The 19954-nt window shown below is 35.8% G+C and overlaps 1 protein-coding gene across 2 annotated transcripts in view; it reads right to left on the bottom strand.

Moving 5' to 3' along the window:
- The window catches only part of ATP6V1A (ATPase H+ transporting V1 subunit A), a 76176-nt gene that overhangs the window by 46390 nt on the left and 9832 nt on the right, over positions 1–19954 (bottom strand). Inside the window, exon 2 of one of the 2 annotated variants that reach the window (XM_036929611.2) lies at positions 2166–2227. The exons of the other annotated variant lie outside the window; for it this stretch is intronic. The gene's annotated coding sequence lies outside the window, so the exon portion shown is untranslated. The remainder of the gene's footprint in view (positions 1–2165; positions 2228–19954) is intronic. 2 annotated transcript variants of the gene reach the window in all.

The following is a 19954-nucleotide window of genomic DNA, read 5'->3' as shown; positions in this document are numbered from 1 at the left end:
TTTTAGCAGAACAATACACACTTTAAGAAATTCAGTTCAACTTCTTTTCTTTATAGGTGTGCAAGCTGAAAAACTCAAGGAATGAACTATTCAAGATCAAACAGAATACTGGTTGCAGATTCCAAAGTTTATTTTTGACTGCTAGTCTAACTTAGTAATTATTAACAATTTGGTAACAGAGATGAAATATATGTACATATATAAAACTAAATAATGTCCCTAACCATGAAGTAAGGGGTCACAGATCAATAACTAATAAAGTGCCAAATAATATATACTTATTTACTGAAAGTTCAAAGATTAGGCTGTTTAGGGTCAGGTAGAATTAGCATAAATTAAGACAAGAAGGATAGCAAAGGCATTCCAGGTAGGAAATAACATGAACAAAAGAATGAAAACAAAAATTTCAAGAACAGTTAACAGACCAGCCTGCCTGGAATAAAAAGCATACATTAGATCAACATTGAGAAATAAGCATGCAAAGGTAGAGAGACTAATCTGTGGGTCTTAAAATGCATGCCAAGTGAACTTTAACCCAAAAGCACAGGAAATAACTGAGGAGAACTGTTATGAAAAGAATGATGTTTCGTTAATCTCACAGATTAAAGTAGAGGAGAGAAGGCAGGCATGATGAAAAGTTGAAAAGCAATGGAAATAGTTATGGCTTGAATGTCAACGGAATTCAATCTATTAAATGTTTAATGAGCTCCTACCAAGGAAAAGGCACTGCGTTAAACTTGGGAATAAGGACTGTGAATAAAAGAAACTTTCACTGGCTTTAAACAACTGTACAATAAAGCAAAACGACTTAACTGTTCATAATAACAACACACAGGGAGCAGAGGAGAAATTGATTCAGATGTGGGAGAAGTGTAAACCAATGGGATGAACTAGGGGGAACAGGGAGCTTGGAAGTAAGTTTTGAGGCTGACTGAGTTGAGTTCACATGTGAAGAATCAGAGAGGAACACCAAACCCAGAGCCTTGGGGATTAATTCAGGCAGGGTCAAGCAGTCTTTATAAAATAAAGTAGTGTTTATAAAACCACTTAAGGATCACTGCAGAAGTAGTGATTACTATACATCATGGAACACAATTTATAACCCAGTAACCAAGAGATCAAAGGATTTGTGGGGGGGCGGGGGTGTAACAATGAAGCCACTAACAGTGGAGTTTTGGTTTGAAACAGTGTGGTCAAAAAGGGATTGGTGGACAGGCTAATAGGAAAGAACTAAGTGCTTAAAAAAATAGACATCAGTGGAAATGACTAACGATTATAAACCATATGGAGATAGGAGAGACCTTACAAGTGAGAAGAATATGATCAAAGGAGCAAGAAAAGTACTAAGAACTTGAAGATGGTATCCTTGAAAAGGTGTAGACTATCATCAGGGTGGTAATTTGTTGATAAAGATGAAGGTAGGGTATAAATAATTGGAAAGAAAAATATAAACCAGATACTACAGTCACTAATGTCAATAAAGGAGACAAGGATTTTGGTGACCAATAGGAAAATTAAATTGTTGGAAGGCCAGCTAAAGGAAGAAGTAAAGAAATGGGGAAATTGGTTTACTAAGATTTTTCAGCTTCCTAGAGATGGAATAGATGGGGCTATTGAGTAAGCTGGTACGTGTTATAGTAGGTGGATAGCCAGACATGAACAGGGAGGGGCTTGGGAATTTTGGCTGGTGTTTACATTGTTAGATGCTTGTTTATATTCTAAATATTCCATGTAAACTGTTCTTGTGGGATGTGGGGAGTGAGAATATAGATAACAGACCTGTCAAAACTGACTGGTTCCAACATGGTGAAGCTGACCCTGACTTCACCTCAAAGTACACATACACTCATTAGCATACGAAAAATCACACCCCTTGGCTCCAGGACAGTTCAGAGGCAGACCATCTAAGGACAAAAAGAGGGTGTAAACCTTTTCTCCGAGAAATCCTCCACCTATCCCAATGAATATTCCACTCACTGCATACACGCCAGCTGTAAGACCAGCCAACTGAAACCTCATGGTGTTGCCTGCCTCTGGAGCCGCCTGCACTCCCTCCTTGAGTGTGAACTTTGCTTTATGAAACTACTCTTTGCTTGTACCTGCTCGACCTGCTTGTGAATTCTTTCTTGATCAGTCAAGAACCCTCTCCCAGGTTGAGGTCTCACCTAGTGTGCAGGGAGATGACCCAGGTTTGGATTGACTGACAACAGGAGGGGACCGCAAAAGCCTGAAATATAAAATAATAGAACAGGTTTTCTAGCAACTGCTTGGATGATAGGGAAAAACACCCAAAGTTTAAAGACACATATTTATTTGGGAAATGAGTTGGGCAAAGTCTTCAAAGAAGCTGTGTACAAGCAAAAGAGATCAAATTTTAATCTTCAGAAAAACCAAAGATTTTCAGTCAGAAGAGAACTTGGCAATTATAGTCTAACTTCTTCCCCAAATATGGCTATTTCCTACACAGCACACATGATACACGGTCATCTGCCTATTAAAAGTAGAAATAGCATGAAATCTTGAGTCAGCTAGACACATTCTGATTCTACCAGTGACATGCTGCAGGAGATCTTGGACAAATCAAAATTTTTTAATATCTACATTTGGAAATTAGGAATGTTACCACCTACCCCACATTTGTGATTGACCTACAAATTTGTTAATGTTCCTTGTGAAATGTAAAATGCTTACAAAAATTTCACCAGTAATACTACTTTAAAACAGGGCTTCAATTAAAAAAAAACCATTCTATTTTGCAAAATCTCTTTTTAGGGAATAGTCTTTTATCTAACCTAAATCTACTTCCCCATAACTTCTACCCTCTGGTGGCCTTGTTTCTTCTAAATACTGTAGCCACACAGAATGAGTATGTTCCCTCTCTAAAGAAATTATCTTCATTGCCTTCAACTGTTCCTCAAAGGATAATCTCTTCAGATTCTTTCTCCTGAAGCTACCCTTTTCTGGAATTATCTCATAACGTCGAGTTCTTTTAAAACAGCAAACAAAATAAGTAACAGTATTCTAAATGCTATATGAGTAAGTACTAAAGAGTACATCTGTTCTGGCTGCTTCTTTTTATTGAGACAGACCAAGGCTTTGAGTCAGACAGATTGAGTTTGAATTTAAGAGCTGTGTCCTTAGGCAAATCAAATTCTTTCAAGCTTTTGAGCCTTAGATTCATCTGTAAAATCTAATGGAGTTATTACAAGGTACCTAACAGTTAAGCCCAGCAGAAAAGTAATACGGATGACTACTAATTTTATTCTGTTAAGGCAAGCTAATATTGCCTATTTTCTAAAAAACACCTAATGTATTTTTTCTCTTTTTTTATTAAGGTATCATTGATACACAATCTTATGAAGGTTTCACATGAGCAACATTGTGGTTACTGCATTCACCCACATTATCAAGTCCCCCTACACCCCATTGAAGTCACTGTCCATCAGCGTAATAAGATCCTATAGAGTCACTATTTGTCTTCTCTGTGCTATACTGCCTTCCCTGTGACCCCCCCTATATTATGTGTGCTAATCATAATGCCCCTTAATCCCCTTCTGCCTCCCTCCCCAGTGACCCTCCCCAACCCCTTCCCTTTGGTAACTGCTAGTCTCTTCTTGGAGTCTAAGAGTCTGCTGCTGTTTTGTTTCTTCAGTTTTGCTTTGTTTAAGAAACACCTAATGTATAAGAAACACCCTTTGTATTCTTATCTTTTTGTAACTTGAATTAAATCTAGTCACTTGGCTAGTCTTTTTCTTTGCTCTTATGTATATTCTACCATAGCTTTATTTTCTAAAACTAAACAGATTTTATTCTAGTGTCAATGATCCTCTAGGTGCTGTATTACAGGTTGAACACACAATGGAGTAAGACACTAGCTCTCCCCCAAGGAGTTTCTGGCCTGGTGGGATCAAAAGAAAAACGGGTAGTCACAATAAAGTGACATGTTCTCACAAGAGCAGAGCAGGCTGATCTGGAAGAGCATAAGGCAAGGGCATCTAACCTAGACTTGGGCAGGACAGGAGTGACTTACAGGAAGCTAAGCTGAGATTCAAAGATGAACAGGAGGCATCAGAGTACATAATAGAGCTTCCTTATGATGTTTCAAATTTTTTAGGGTTCACAAAGATGCTCCATTCAGGAGGCAATAACAGTATCTGTTCTGACTTAAAAAAAATTAAAGTACTTTTCAAACAAATGTATGAGAAATAATTAGTGGAAATCAAATGGGTTTATTCATGAATCAGCTGCCCCATGATGGGTTTATCACTTAGTTGGGTAATCCTAGCCACCATGGAAACTAATGATTCTATAGTTTTTAACTTTTTTATGTTTAGCCATATATCGCTTAACTTATGCCAAAGACAATAGGCATTAGGGACAGCAGCATCAAACTAATAAGAGAATCAAGAGCCTAAGTGATAATCATATGAATTTACTTAGAGATGCTTTCCCAAGAGCCACAAATCTGCATTCATCTGATTAATATATTCTTATATAGCAAACCAAGGTGATTCTACTTTTTAAAATGTCAATGTTAATAGCAGAAAAATATGATGATGATTATGAATAATTTGTCTTTTTCTACTCCATTGTGTTACATGCAGAGAAATACTTGCAAAAACATCCCCAAACCAGCTCTTTTAACCTTCTCCCAGGATAAAATAAGAAAATTATGAAAACACCAATTTTTAAAGTATAAAATGCAGGAATTTCAGGCACTTCTGTCTACTTTTGATGTTTTGACATAGTTAAATTTTATTTTTGGCTCCAACAACTCAGACCTTTACACTTGCAGTGCCCCTGCTTGGAATGTGTTTTCCTCATTTCCATGAACTAGTTTCCTTCTTCCCATTGTCTTCCTCAATTCTCTTACCCTCCTTTTCTTCACAGCACTTGTAACTACCAATAAGAATATAATTTTTCTTTTTAATTTACTTGTTTGTTATCTCTATTACTTCTTAGAATGCCAGTTTCATGAGGGCAAAGAAAACAGTACCTGGGTAAAGAAAATAAGCACTCAGTGAATAGTTACTGAACAACTGCATACTCCCTAACATCACCTCCATTTTACAAACGGGGAAGCTAAAGAACCAAGATTTAAGTAACTTTGCCCAAGATTACAAAACAGGCAAGCAGTTAAAGTGAGATTCCAACCTAGGTAGTCTACTCCAAAGCCTATGCATCTTTAAGCATCACCCTGTCTTCCTCCTAAATTAGAAACTAGGCTGATTTCTGTTGTTTGAAATCTTAACAATCCAAATGGTACAGAGGACAATAATCTGCCCCAACACAGCAGTTTTACCACACTAGACACAGAAATGCAGCATCAAGATCCCCTTCAAGGAAGGACAGGGCTGTGTGGTCAGTGAATACCTAACCGCTGTCAGCTTTTCAGGACAGACCTGAGATGCAGAGCTAGCTGCCTTGCTCCCACTCACATCTTCTACAGGGCCACCTGTACCTGGTGACCAAGGAGGAAGTATGAAGACCCCATCATGTCAGCCTGGCCTGGGATACACTATCAAGCAATACTGGCTGCAGACCTCCTGTCAGGTCGACTGAGGCTTTGTCTGGCTTGCACTGCATTTTAACTTCTTTCTCTACCTAGGTCTGCTTCCACCCCCTTCCTTTCACATGTGTTGATCCCTAAAAGACATCTTATACACCAGACTCTTTCTTGGCACCTGATTCCAAAGAACTCAAAATACTCAAATAATGAACAAATTGTATAATTACTCCTTGGATAACTGAAACTTGGACTTCCACTTGTACCAGTACAATTTTTGGCTTCTTTCCTCTTAGTTATATTGTATGTAATTAGTTATTCTGTGAAATGGGAAAAGGAATTCAAAAGTGGGTTTAGAAAGCAGGGCATTTACAGCAATGTTCAGGCTTAATCAAGCAACAGACAGAGGTCAGGTCCTCATACCAAAGCCTTGGTTTCTAAAAGGAACTTGCTCCTTGTACTTTTGAAGGGGACTTGGTTTTTTCCCCCAGGAGTTAATTTTATTTTTAGACCCCCCCCTTAGAATAAGTGCTGCTATTTCAAGGATCCTACTCCAGCCAATCGGGACCCGATCCTCCCTCAGCCAATCGGAGCTTGGGCTCTCTCCTCACCAGTCAGCAAGAAGCCCACCAACCACCCTTAGACCCTGCCAATCGACCAGAGCCACGACCTCTCACCCCACCAACTACCCCTAGACCCAGCCAATTGGCCAAGGCCACACCTCTCACCCCACCAACAGCCCCTAGATCCCCAATAAAACCTTTGCACTTTTGAAACTTGCTCTCTTTCTCTGGCATCTCCCCGCTGCTGCGTCGGTGCAGATAGGAGATTGAGCTCCAGCTAGCTCGAATCAAGGCTCTTTGCTTTTGCATCGGTGTTGGCTCCTCGGTGGTCTTCTGGGATTCGTGACTTTGGGCACAACACTTTAACATAAACCTTACATAGAGCCCATCATGAGTGAGCAGTTACAGAAAAAAAGTCCAAACTCGTAAGAATTTAACTTCTAAAGTACTATTTTTTGATAGATTTAGAAATATGTCTTCCTAAGCCCAGAAGTTTCAGGCTTCAACCTCTTCACAGTTAAACATTTTGAGAAACTTCCAAGTATTTGTCCAAGGAAATAGAATCTCTGAACATTAAAATCTGCAATTCCCACAGCACTTATATAAAGGTTCCTGTTATCTATGAAAATAGTGAAAATAAATATACCCTACAAATACAATAAAAATGATCCATTAAATAGATATAGTGACTTAACCACTTAACAGGGATAAGCAAATAACGTTTGGTAAATACAATATTGTGGGTAAAATTGAAACATTTCCAGAATATCTCGCCTAGCTTTAGTATATCTGCATATCAATAGGCATTCAGAGGTGGAAAGAAGTATGGCTTTAGTGCATTTGCATCTTTCCTCAGGGTTGGAGAACTTCATCTCCTTATCAATGGATGATTACCTGGGCAACAGAGGGCTTGTCCATACCTGAGAGGTGAGGGGGAGGGCCGGTGTGGTTGCTGCTAGAGCAGAGAAGAAAGACGGCTGGGACTGCAGTTTGTGAGCAATAAACGGGTTTTAAACTTTATTTCTCCCTTTGACTGATTTTGGTTTTTAGGGGTATTTTGCCCTGGGATTTCCTTTCCCCGGACCTACAATAACATACAAATTTGTATCCATTAATCACCCTTCACTGTTATCTATGCAAATAGTGAAAACAAATATACTCCACTAAAATCTTCTGCTTCAATATGAAATGCTTAATGCCTCTATGTGAAAAAGCGTGTTTTTAAAGATGTTAAGCCAACAGCCTCCCAAAACATTTTAATTTGCAATAAGCAAATTATGAGTTAGATGATACTGAAAGTTAATTTTATCCCAAATTTCTGTAAGGTTCAAACTATCATGATATGATTTAATGCTATGTAAAGTTCTAGATGCTACTTAGTAACTCATTCCTAATACAATATACAGCTATTCTTGTTGCTCTCAGTCATTTATCTAATAAAACATGATACCTACTTTAAAAACAGTTGTTTTCATGAAACAGTTTAGACATAGCTGCACTCATAGAAATGATTATATAAAAAATTTGCCTTTAGCTGTTTGACTTACTTTGAGGATGAAAAGCAAATGCAATTTATGACTAACATTCCTACAGTCACAAACTGTAGGGTTCCCCTTCCATATTTATGAAAGATTAAAAAAAAAAAAAAGACAAGCCTGCTGTAGAAGGGGAAAAATTCAGAAAGTTAGTACAGGCAACAATCTGATCTAATGAATCATCAGCCTCTCCCCACACACACTGCAGAACACTGCAGTGGCAAATCACAACACCAGAGGTCCACTTGTGTTTCCTACATTTGTTTCACTCCAAATCGCTACTGATTGCCACATAATTTTATTATTTCAGAAATAATTCTTTTTACTCCCAGTCTTACATGATACAGCTGTTGGGGGCAAGGTGAGGTGTTATGTAAAAGCTAAATCACAAGGCTCTGAGACAATACTTATTAGTATTAGATCATTTTGTGAAGCAATTTCCTATTCATTTTATTTAATCTACCTATCTAGCACTCCCATTAGAAAGGCTTAAGTGACAGATTACTACGCATAACTACTTCCCCATTTTTATTTTGCCAACAAAACCCTAAATTGACTCAACTTTTCCTAGGGCCATCAAGATAATTTCAGTTTCCTTACCAATGACTGCTTTGTAATGAACATGTAGTGATGTTCTGACTAGGAAGAGGTAAGACAAAATCTGTTGGGGAACTTCTGGGAATTATTTATTTGCTCTTTTAGAAGATACATTCCATGAGAAACTTTTTCCCTTGGGATTTGGTCATTTGCATGGGATGAGCAGCCATCTTGGGACCTTAAATAGAGCTGATATATGCAGAGAGGCCACCTTGTGAAGAATGCAAAATTAAAAGACAGAAAGCATTGGGGGCCTTGTTGCCTTTTACTGGTCCGATGAATTAACCAACATAACAAGGAAGAAGAGCCTTAAGAATAGGTGTTTTTATGTATTATACATGTAGTACGGTGCTACTTAAAAAAAAAAAAAGAATGGATTAACCAAAAGGTTAAGAATAAAGACAAAGTCAGTACTTAAATAGTTTGCAAAAAGTAATGAGATGGACTACAAGGAAAAGTGCAGACAAAAGTGGGAATCAGAGTAAAGTATGGAAAAACCACAGGTGGCAACTGGACTAACAGAATCTGGAAAAATGTATCCCTATTGGTATAAATTCTTTTGAGGACATGCACACAATCACCCCTCTAATTATCAAAATGAAGGCATTTCTGCAAAACAAATAGTAAAGATAAAAGCTAGGGTGGACACTTGAGCTGGGAATAGAATCAAATTGTTATCAGCTACCTGTTAAGATTAGTTGATAGGCTTGTCCATAAACGATTTTTATAGCACTCCTGGAAATAAACAATCACATATTCCTTTCACTTCAAATTTTTATAAAATAAAAGTATTCCATACTAAGTATGATAATCCAAAGTTTAAACCAGAATAACAAAATACTGTAGTATATAAATTCTATGGTATGAATTTATAGGCTAGAAGTCTATGATCAATGGAAAAATTGTTATACAAACAGACTCAAGTATCCCTGCCTTCAAGAAGCATATTTATAATTTTCTTACACCCTCCCCTCCACCTAGCATAGTACCTTGCACAGCACTAACTCAATAAAATCTTTTGAAATAAAAAGCAGATAATGTCAACTATTATTTGCTAAGCATAAATTATACTTGAGGCATTATGTTAAAAAACAGACATATCTCATTTAACCCTTGACAACAGTCCTATGAGGTAGGTGTTGTTTGACTGGGAGATAGGTTTTGAGACATAAGCAGCCCACTTAAGATGACAGTGGTGAAAAAATATAAATACATGGACATATCTATAAAAAGAGTGGCAAAGTCCCCCAGATTTCACCTCATTTTAACACTTAGGCATTTTTAAACAAATAACTCAAAAGACCTTATTTTATTCAGTAGTTTTAACTTTCATTACCTTTTTTTCTTTAAACCAGGGGTACCTCATTTCTATTATTAACTCGATGTTAGAATGACAAAGGATAATATGCAAGCAAAAGGGAGGAGACTGAAAAAAAGGTAATATAACAGATCATTCACAAACTAAAAAGAAAGTAGTAGCCTGTTCTACTATCTGCATTTATTATTTTCTAAGAAATATGAGAAGCAACTTGGCAATATGCAACAAGGCCCTTAAAAATGTTGAAACTCCTTGAACCATAAATTGTACTTGTAGTGTATCTGACATGTGGAAAGGATTTACTTACATACATGTTTAACACTACAATAGTGAAGAACCAGAGATATCTTTAAAATCCAATAATGGTAACAAAATGAAATATTAGTTTATTTGAAATCCTATAGTCTTATAATAATAATAAAAATGATGAAATTTCTGGGTTAAACGGTCCACAACTCCAACTTCATAGTACCAAGGACTGTCCTTAGCAAAGTCTCTTCTGAAGGGATCCTTAAACTTCATGGCCTCTGAAATGGCTGTCAGGCTCTTTGGACAGTTTTTTCAGATAAACTAACTGCCCAGGAAATGACTACCAATTTTAAAAAGTGCCAACAGTCATACATGCATGAAAATTATTTCTTCAGTACTAGTCATTCTAGAAATTTTACAACTACTCTAAAAAAAGCTATTGCTCAAAATTTTAGAAATATCTCTTAAAAACTGCCTACAATTACTATTACCACTCATTTGAATGTTAATTAATGAGAAACTTTCTTGATAGCTTTGCCAAGAAAATATACCATGCATGAGCAGCCAAACTGGCCAAATATAAGCAATGCATATACTTGAGACTGATGTACATACAAGAATCAGCATCAACAGTGCTACAGTAATAATGCTATTACATTTGTATTAAAAATGATGTTTATATATGCAAATGGTCCTGCCCTGTCATTCATTTCATTAATGAAATAGAAGGGAAAGAAGGTTCACAAACAGTACAAAAGCATATTAACCCAACATTTAAAAGGAAGTATTACCATAAATAACTTACCTCCAACTCAGAATTCACAAAATTGCTGCAATGAAAATATGAGCTAAAGCGTAAAGTGAGGAAAAAAGAAGAAAAGAATGCTGCCTAACATAGGTAAATCACCTTTCACAAAACGGATTTAAAGATAGGACTTGAGTCAGAACTCCACAGACACTTTCAATTCAGAGGGCAAGAAATCTGCATTTCTAATGGTTTACCTAGCATTCCACAATTAATAACAACCAAGGTCTGTTTAACTAAGTTGGCTATGGAGAGAAAAATTCTTAATCAGAGACATAAGTTTTCAATAGTGTGGCTTGCTAAGGAATTAACTTCCAGTTCCCTCTGGCATGTGCTCATAGCTTTCAATATTACTCCTTTATAGCACTTGCCATTTAAATTAAAAATCTGTGAACAGAGTCGTTCAATGTCTGACTCTACTGCCAGACTGTAAATGCCAGGAAAACAGGGACCATGTCTGCTTTGTTCTTTGAATACCTCAATTCCATGGTAAAGTGCCCTGACACATAGTAGGCAATTACTAAATATTACTCAGTACAGAATGTGAGAAATAGGCACTCTCACTCACTGAGTGAAAACTGATACAACTCCTTTGAATGCACTCAATACACATTTTAGCCTAATGCGTGAGAAACTTTCTTGATAGCTTTGCCAAGAAAACATATCATGCATATCATAAGATTTGAAAAATCAGTATTTAGCAGAGGCCAAAGCTGAAGAAGCCAAATACTACCATCAAAAAATGATCTGATACAAAAGAATAAAAACTTTTGTTAAATGCTAAAAATGTTATAATTTTAGTGGTTATTTTAAGTTATGAATGCTAGAACACCAAATAATTCTATAAAAAATATATAAAATCTCCTATCTATTATTCTGCCTGGTATTATTTAAAATTTTACAAACATTTATTGGCTCTAAAAGGCTATATAACCACACACATGACTAAACAACTGACTTTTGGCAAAAGTGCAAAGGCAATTCAGTGGAGAAAGTATATAGTTTTTAAATAAGTGGTGGTAGAACAAATCAATATGCAAATAAAAAAGGTACTCATACCTTCACTCATACCTTGTACTATATACAGAATTAAAATAAAAATAGATGTATTTGAATCTTCTCAAGTTGCCTGCTTGGACCCCTCCAAGTGTGCTTTCAACCTAATGAGCTTGCTGCTTCTACTTGCCAAAAAAAAGAAAAAGATGCAGACCTAAATGTAAAACCTGAAACTATAAAACTTCCTTTTTGGCACTGGACTAGATAGATTTATTAGATACAATACCAAAAGCACAATCCATAAAGAATAACTAATAAACTGTACTTTATGAAAATTAAAAATTTTTTTTCTTCAAAAACCACTGTTAGAACAGAAAGACAATTTACAGTCTGAAAGAAAATACTTACAAAGCATTTCTCTAATAATGGACGTATCTAGAATATATTTAAAAGAAAACTCCAACTCTCGTAAGAAAACAACACAACTGCAGTGATCTGAGAAAGATTTAAACATGTATTTCACCAAAGAAGATATATGGATGGAAAATAACTACATGAAAAGATACTCAATATCACCAGGAAAATACATATTAAAAGTACAATGAAATGCCATTCCACACATGGCAGAATGCCTAAGACTGACCATAGGAAATGTTGGTAAGGATGGAGAAATACAACTCTCATATATTGTTGGTGGGAATGTAAAAACAGTATAACTACTTTGGAAAACAATTTGGCAGTTTCTTAAAAAGTTAAGCATACACCTACCACATGACCTCACCATTCCACTCCATAGCATTTACCCATGAGAAATGAAAGCTTATGTCCAAAACAAAGGATATTCATATCAGCTTTATTCATAATAGCCAAAAAGTGGAAACAACCCAAATATCCATCAACAGAAGAAAGGATAAACAAATTGTAGTATATCCATACAAGGATTAATACTTGGTCAGCAATGAAAAGAATCATTGAAACATGTAACAACCTCGAAGAATCTCAATACAATTATGCTAAGTAAGAAGCAGACAGAAAAAAGAAGATGGTTCCATTTATATAAAATTCTAGAAAATGCAAACCAACTTATAGAAATAGATCAGTGATTGCTTGGGAATAGGCAACAGGAAGGCAGGGGATTATACAGAGGCATGAGGAAACTTTTGGGTATGATGATATATTCACTATACTGATTACAGTGATGGTTTCATGGGGTATACATACACCAAAATATCAAGCCATACACTTTATGTATAGGTATGTCGATTATACCTCAATAAAAATTTTTTAAAAGCACCAAGTATTGGCAATATGACTCTTATAAGAACATAATGCTTACAAAGTATACATCATATTTACTTTTGTTTTTGTCAACTAATAGCTTAAAAGACTACATGGCTTATGAGAACCTTAAACCTAGAAGCAAAGTAGAGGGAACACTGAACACAAGTTTTTGTCCCTTTGTTTAGAATGAATTTATGTGATTTCTGATAAGGCTGTGCGCACACCTCTAGTCCTGTCAAATTCAGCAAATTCAGCAAAGCCTGAGCATTTCCACAATCCTTAACAGCTCAGGAGTACAAATGTCAGATATGCCTTTAGAGTATTTATTCATCTGTGTTGCCATAACAGGGCTTAATAGCTACAATTTGGGTGAAGATTTAGGAAAATCTTAACCCTATTTTGAATGAACTTTTGAGCCATGAGGCATAGAAAGGTTCTTCCAAGATGTAGGCTAAGCTTTAATACTTGGGGTATCAAAATTGCTATGGTTCAATGACTCATTTAGAGGGTTGAGGTAGAGGGAGAGTTATTGCCTCTTGTTTATACTGTTCTAATTTGAGGTAGAAATAGTTCACAGTCAAGATTTGATAGCCTGTTTATCTCTGCATATTTACAGGTATTACCACCACCCTCTTTACCCAACAGTACCTTTGCGTGAGGATGAGATCATATCTAAAACACACACACACACACACATCACTGAACAATCTCAAGGTTGTCATGAGGCTTCCATGAGTTAATACAACGTAAATGTTCAGAAAAGTGCCTGTGTGCAGCATTGGTGGTATAGTGGTAAGCGTAGGTGCCTTCCAGAAAAGTACCTGAATCAGGAGTAAACTCAATAAATGCTACATATTATAATGTGTCAACAATACTTCAATAAAATTTTTTTAGTAAGAATAAACACTAAATACATCATCATCATATGTAGTGTTTATTCTTACTAAAAAACTTTTATTGAGGTATTGTTGACACATTATAATATGTAGCATTTACTGAGTAAAATACATGAAAAAACAAAATAAGGATGAAGAGAAAGGGAAAAAAACACATACATGTATGAATATATAACTTTTACTATGTTTGTACACATATATCATCCATTCAGCTTAATCAAAAATGTTGATGCAATGAGTGCTAAAACTAAGCCAAATAATAAAACTACTATATATATTCCTCACTAACCCAGCAAAGAGCATAGTAACTAAATAACAGCAAGTATTTATATAGCTCTTATGTGCCATTATTATTCTAATCATTTTTCTTATTCATTTAATCCTCACAATACTTAACGAAGTAAATACTCTTATTTTCCTTATTTTAAAGCTGAGAAAAAAATAACACAGAAAGATCAAAATAAATTCCCCAAAGTCACACAGATAGGAAGTTAGCAGAGCCAGGATGTGACCCAGCCTGGCTCCAGTAATTTATGCCTTAAATATCCTTGCTACGCCTCTCAATATTCCTCTAGAATAACTTTTTATTTAGATACATATATCCCAAATCTTAAAAAAACATTTGTATAGTTTACAATAAAGAACATATATACTATTAAGTTAATAAAATTGGTAATGAAAAGGGAAAAACATGAGAAACAAATACAGATGCAACAAATCCAGCTCCAAAGCATCTGCCATTTTCTGTTATGGCTTTGAATGATGTTTTTTGACTTCAGACTTCTAGGACTGAAATCAACTATTAAATAACTATAGATACTTTCAGTTTTGCTTCTTTAAAGACATTCTTATTTGAGCCTTTCCTAAGGAGAGTTAATCTTTCTTTTTTTAAAATTGGAATATAGTTGATACACAGTATTATATTTATTTCAGATGTACAACATAGGGACTCAATAATTATATACATTACTAAATGCTTACCACAGTAAGCACAGCTACCCTCATTACCATACCAAGATAATACATTACTATTGGTTATACGCAAGAACTGTTAATCTTGTATCTAGCTTTTTTATTCACCAAAACCCAAATGTGGACTTTTCCTTATACTGACTCTGTCATATATTAAAAATGTAAATTTGTAACTGTATCTGGTAATAGCCTGTCATTTTTCTGTCCATTTTTATTGACAACTTCTTACTGAGTGTCTAAGGGTTTATCACATACACAAAATTAAGGAAAAATTATGGAGTTACAAGGATAATTTATACACTTTCCCCTCAGATACCTAAATAATTAAGACAAAAATCATTTCAGATAATTGCCATTTCTGGCCTTGAATTCAAATGGTAGTTTCTTTTTGTTAATTCCTTCTTTGCCCTATTGAAATTTTTATTTCTTTTTAAAAATGTAGTTTTACTTTTTAATTACAGAAACACTTCATGCTCATTGTAAAAATAAAAACAAGTAATACAGGAAAGTGTAAGGAAGAAATTTAAAATCTCATGAAATGCTCATCCAGCCACTGCAATAACCACTAACCATTGTGGTTACTATCCGTTCCTGCCATTCATCTCATACTGACAGGCACAACTACAGACCTTTAAACGCAAATGTTATTGTGAATACTCTGCCTTCACTTACTTATTTCCTCTTTTCAGTGTTGACAACAATACAACCATATTTAAAACCCAAGGTGCTTTTCAACTGTTCTAAAAAAATGGGATGTCATTACATAACCTTTCTCTAAACTGCCTTTCTCACTTAAAAGATATGGTGGAAATCCTTTCAGAATGCTTTTGGGAATCCTTTCAACTCACCAGTATAGAATTAACTCCTATTTTTAATGATTTCAAAAACATTCTGTAACATGCCTAAACCATGATTTATATAACAATACCCCTAACTGACAGGCATTTCTTTTGTTCCTAAGATTTTACTACTATAAACATTGCTGCAATGAATATTCATGTAAATACTTGCTCACTTACTAGGGCTATTATTCCTAAGGAAAAGATTCTGTGGAGTGGGACTGCTGGATGGAAGACTATGTATTTTCTATATTAACAGTTATTGCCTGGTTGTTCAGTAAAAACCCTGTAGTAATTCACATCTTCACTAGCATCTTATGAGAAAATCCTTTATTGAGCTGCCTGCTAGCAGTAGGTTTACCACTTAATTTTTACTGATCAGAAAAGACTTTCATTGTTAGTAATGAGATTATATATCTTTTCATAAGGTTGTTCAATGTTTGGATTTATTTTCTGTAATGTTCTAGTCATGTTTTACCTATGTTTCTATCATGTAGACTTTTTCTTAATATGTAATAGTTCTTAAAAATATCAACTGCTATGCAATTTCAAACATTTAAAAAAATCTGCCTTTTGTCCTTTATTTTTGCCACTGGAAAATTCTTCATTTCTATGTAGTCTCATATCTGTTTCTTTTTATGACTTTTAGATTTCCTATCTTGGTTTAAGGAAGTTTTTTTCCATTGGACTGAAACATAACTTTGTTATATATTAAATTTGTTTATGCTGGGATTTACTTCTGCTTTTAAGAATCTGCTACAATTATATAAGCCTAAAAACATATCTCCCCTTATAATTTATTATTTAGTTCTCTGGGTAAGTCAAAACACTTTCACTTAAGATATCCAAGTAATTAAGATGAAATCACTATTTAAATGTCTTAATTCTCCATGTCAAATTAAAAAGAAATTCTTGTTGCCAAAGCAATGACTACTGATTGTCAGAACTCAAATATATGGGAGATATATTAATAAATTTAACTCTTTAATCTTCTGGAGATCATTAGTTATTTTGATGTATTTCCTTCCAACTTTTTCAGTAATATATAATCATTAATACATACACAGAACTTTTATAACACCATTTCTTCAATTTTGTAAGTATTTTCCAGTTTAATTAGTCTCCTCTAGGTTACTTTTAAATAAACACTTCAAAAAATCTGGTTTTTTTTCATTGCATAAGCATATCTGGATCTCTGCTATTTCATACCATGCATTACCTCTTTTATTTTCAATGAAGTAAGTTTATCTCTCAGGAAAGAAACAAAACATGACATGTAAGAATATTTTTTTTAAAGGTTTATTACCAAAAGAATAGTTTCAATAAACAACATTAAGATTCAAAACTGAAAATTTTATAGTAGCAAGCTTTTCATAATATTGATACCAAAAAAAAAGGTTAAATCCGAAAATACCTATGAAATACCATTCAGTTTAAAAATATAGACTAACTGCAATTGTGAAATTTATTACACAAAGCTAACTATAAGCAAATATAAAGAGTTTCAAGTAAGAAGTAATTATTAGATCATTTCGTTCACACCAGTAACTGATTTTAAGGACAGCTTTAAAGTTTCAATCAAAAATAAAAATCTGGGGCTTGATTGGATTAAAGATGGCAGTGTGAGAGGTGAGACAGAGACCTCCTCCTAAAACCACATATAATACAAAAATATAATTAATACAACTAATCCTGAAAGAGCAATAGTAAAGAAAGCTGCACCAGAATGTATACACCTGGAGAAAAGGGCAGACCTCATGGAACAGGGTAACGTACCAAAGCTGTGACCAGGTGGGGCCCAAGCCCTTCCCCCACCCCAGCTCACCAGTGGGAGGAAGAGAAACAGAGCAGGGAGGGAGTGGAGGCCCTGGACTGCTGAACACCTAGCCCTGGAGACCTGCTGTGGGAGCACGAACCTACACTGCATGGTGTTCTGGTGACTACTGGGGTTGGAAAGCTAAGACAGGTGGAATGCCTGGAGAGACTGAGATTCCAGCTGCTTGTGGAAAACAGGAATTCATATCTGGCTGATCTGGGTGGGAAGTCTGAGAGACTTCCTAAAAATGAGTGGGCTGCTAAAGGGGCAAGGATTGCACAGAGCTTACTGCTCAGGAGAAAGGACAGGTAGACAAAACAGTCTGGGTGCACTCTGCCCAGCAGATTGGGAACTTAAACAATCTTCAGAGGCTCCATCCCCCTGGCTGGCTACACAGCTCCATGGCACCCCACCATGATATGCAGCCTGCTGTATCTCACTCCCGGGTAATGTGCTCCTGGCTCACAAAACGCCAGCCCCTGCTCTGGTGTCAGGCCAGCCAGAGAGAAGCCCTGCTTAGGGCAGCTACAAACACAATGCACAGAGGCTTACACCTGTGTGTTTGGCCCACTGGTTCTGGCAGTGGAGAGAGGCATAGCAGCTGGGAAACAGGAAACAACTTTTTCCTACCCCAAGGCATAAGCACGACTCCCCTGTGACCACCGACATCACTTCAGGAACTGAGCAGCTCCAGACAGTAGAGCTTCTGGCACTAGAGGGCGCCACGTACAAGTATGAAATGGCAAAGGAACCTGGTTCAAAGCAAAATCTCAACACCAGAGAAAGGATCAAGTGAGACTGAATTAATAAATCTTCCTGAAAGAGATTTCAAAATTAAAATCATAAACATGCTGATGGAGGTACAGAAAAATATTCAAGAACTCAGGAACAAATTTAGGACGAAGACCCAATCGTTGAAGGGTACAATAGAGGGTATTAAAAACAGATTAAATATGGTGGAGGAGCCGATAAATGAATTAGGGAAGAGGAATACAAAGAAGCTGAGGCACAGAGAGAAAAAAGGATCTCTAGGAATGAAAGAATACTGAGAGAACTGTGGCCAGTCAAAACGGTCACATTAAACTGTGACCAGTCCAATACAATATTCGTATTATAGGGGTACCAGAAGAATAAGAGAAAGAAAAATGGATAGAAAGTGTCTTTCAGGAAGTATTTGCTGAAAACTTCCCTGATCTGGGGATGGAGATAGTCTCTCAAGCCATGGAGGTATACAGATCTCCCAAAACAAGGGACACTAGAAGGACAACACCAAGACATATAATAATTAAAATGGCAAAGATCAACAATAAGGACAGACTATTAAAAGCAGCCAGAGACAGAAATAAGATCACATACAAAAGAAAATCCATCAGACTATCATTTAGACTTATCAGCAAAAACCTTATAGGCCAAAACAGAGTGGCATGATATATTTAACGCAATGAAGCAGAAGGGCCTCAAACCAAGAATACTTTATCCAGCAAGATTATCATTTAAATTTGAAGGAGGGAATTCAACAATTTCCAGATAAGGAAAAGCTGAGAGAATTTACCTCCCACAAACCATCTCTACAGTGTATTTTGGAGGGACTGATAGAGGTGTAAGTGTTCCTAAGGTTAAGTAGCTGTCAATAGAGGTAATAAAAAGGTATAGACAAAGAGTACAGGATATGATACGTAATATATAAAAAATGGAGGAGAAAAAAAAGAACCTTTAGATTGTGTTTGTAATAGCATACCAAGTGAGTTAAGTTAGACTCTTAGATAGTAAGGAAGTTACCCTTGAACCTTTGGTAACCATGAATCTAAAGCCTGCAATGGGAATAAGTACATATATATTGATAATCACCCTAAATGTAAATGGTCTGAATGCACCAATCAAAAGACACAGAGTCACTGAATGAATAAAAAAACAAGACCCAACTATATGCTGCCTACAAGAGACTGACTTCAAACACAAAGACATACACAGACTAAAAGTGAAGGGATGGAAAAGATATTTCATGCAAACAATAGGGAGAAAAAAGCAGGTGTTGCAGTACTTGTATCAGACAAAATAGACTTCAAAACAAAGAAAGTAGCAAGGGATAAGGAAGGACATTACATAATCATAAATGGGGCAGTCCAACAAGAGGATATAAGCATTATAAATATCTATGCACCCAACATAGGAGCACTGACTTATGTGAAACAAATACTAACAGAATTAAAGGAGGAAATAGAATGCAATGCATTCATTCTAGGAGACTTCAACACACCACTCACTCCAAAGGACAGATCCACCAGACAAAAAATAAGTAAGGACACAAGAGGCACTGAACACACTAGAACAGATGGACCTAACAGAAATCCACAGAAATCTACAGCCAAAAGCAGCAGGATATACATTCTTCTCAAGTGTACAGGGAACATTTTCCAGAATACACCACATACTAGACCACAAAAAGAGCCTCAGTAAATTCAAAAAGATTGAAATTTTACCAACCAACTTCTCAGATCACAAGGGTATGAAACTAGAAAAAAATTATGCAAAGAAAACGAAAAGCCTACAAATACATGGAGGCTTACTGACAACATGCTCC

Source organism: Manis pentadactyla, chromosome 1 (genome assembly GCF_030020395.1).
Source record: "Manis pentadactyla isolate mManPen7 chromosome 1, mManPen7.hap1, whole genome shotgun sequence".
Lineage (NCBI taxonomy): Eukaryota > Metazoa > Chordata > Mammalia > Pholidota > Manidae > Manis > Manis pentadactyla.
This window is presented reverse-complemented; position numbering and strand designations above follow the sequence as displayed.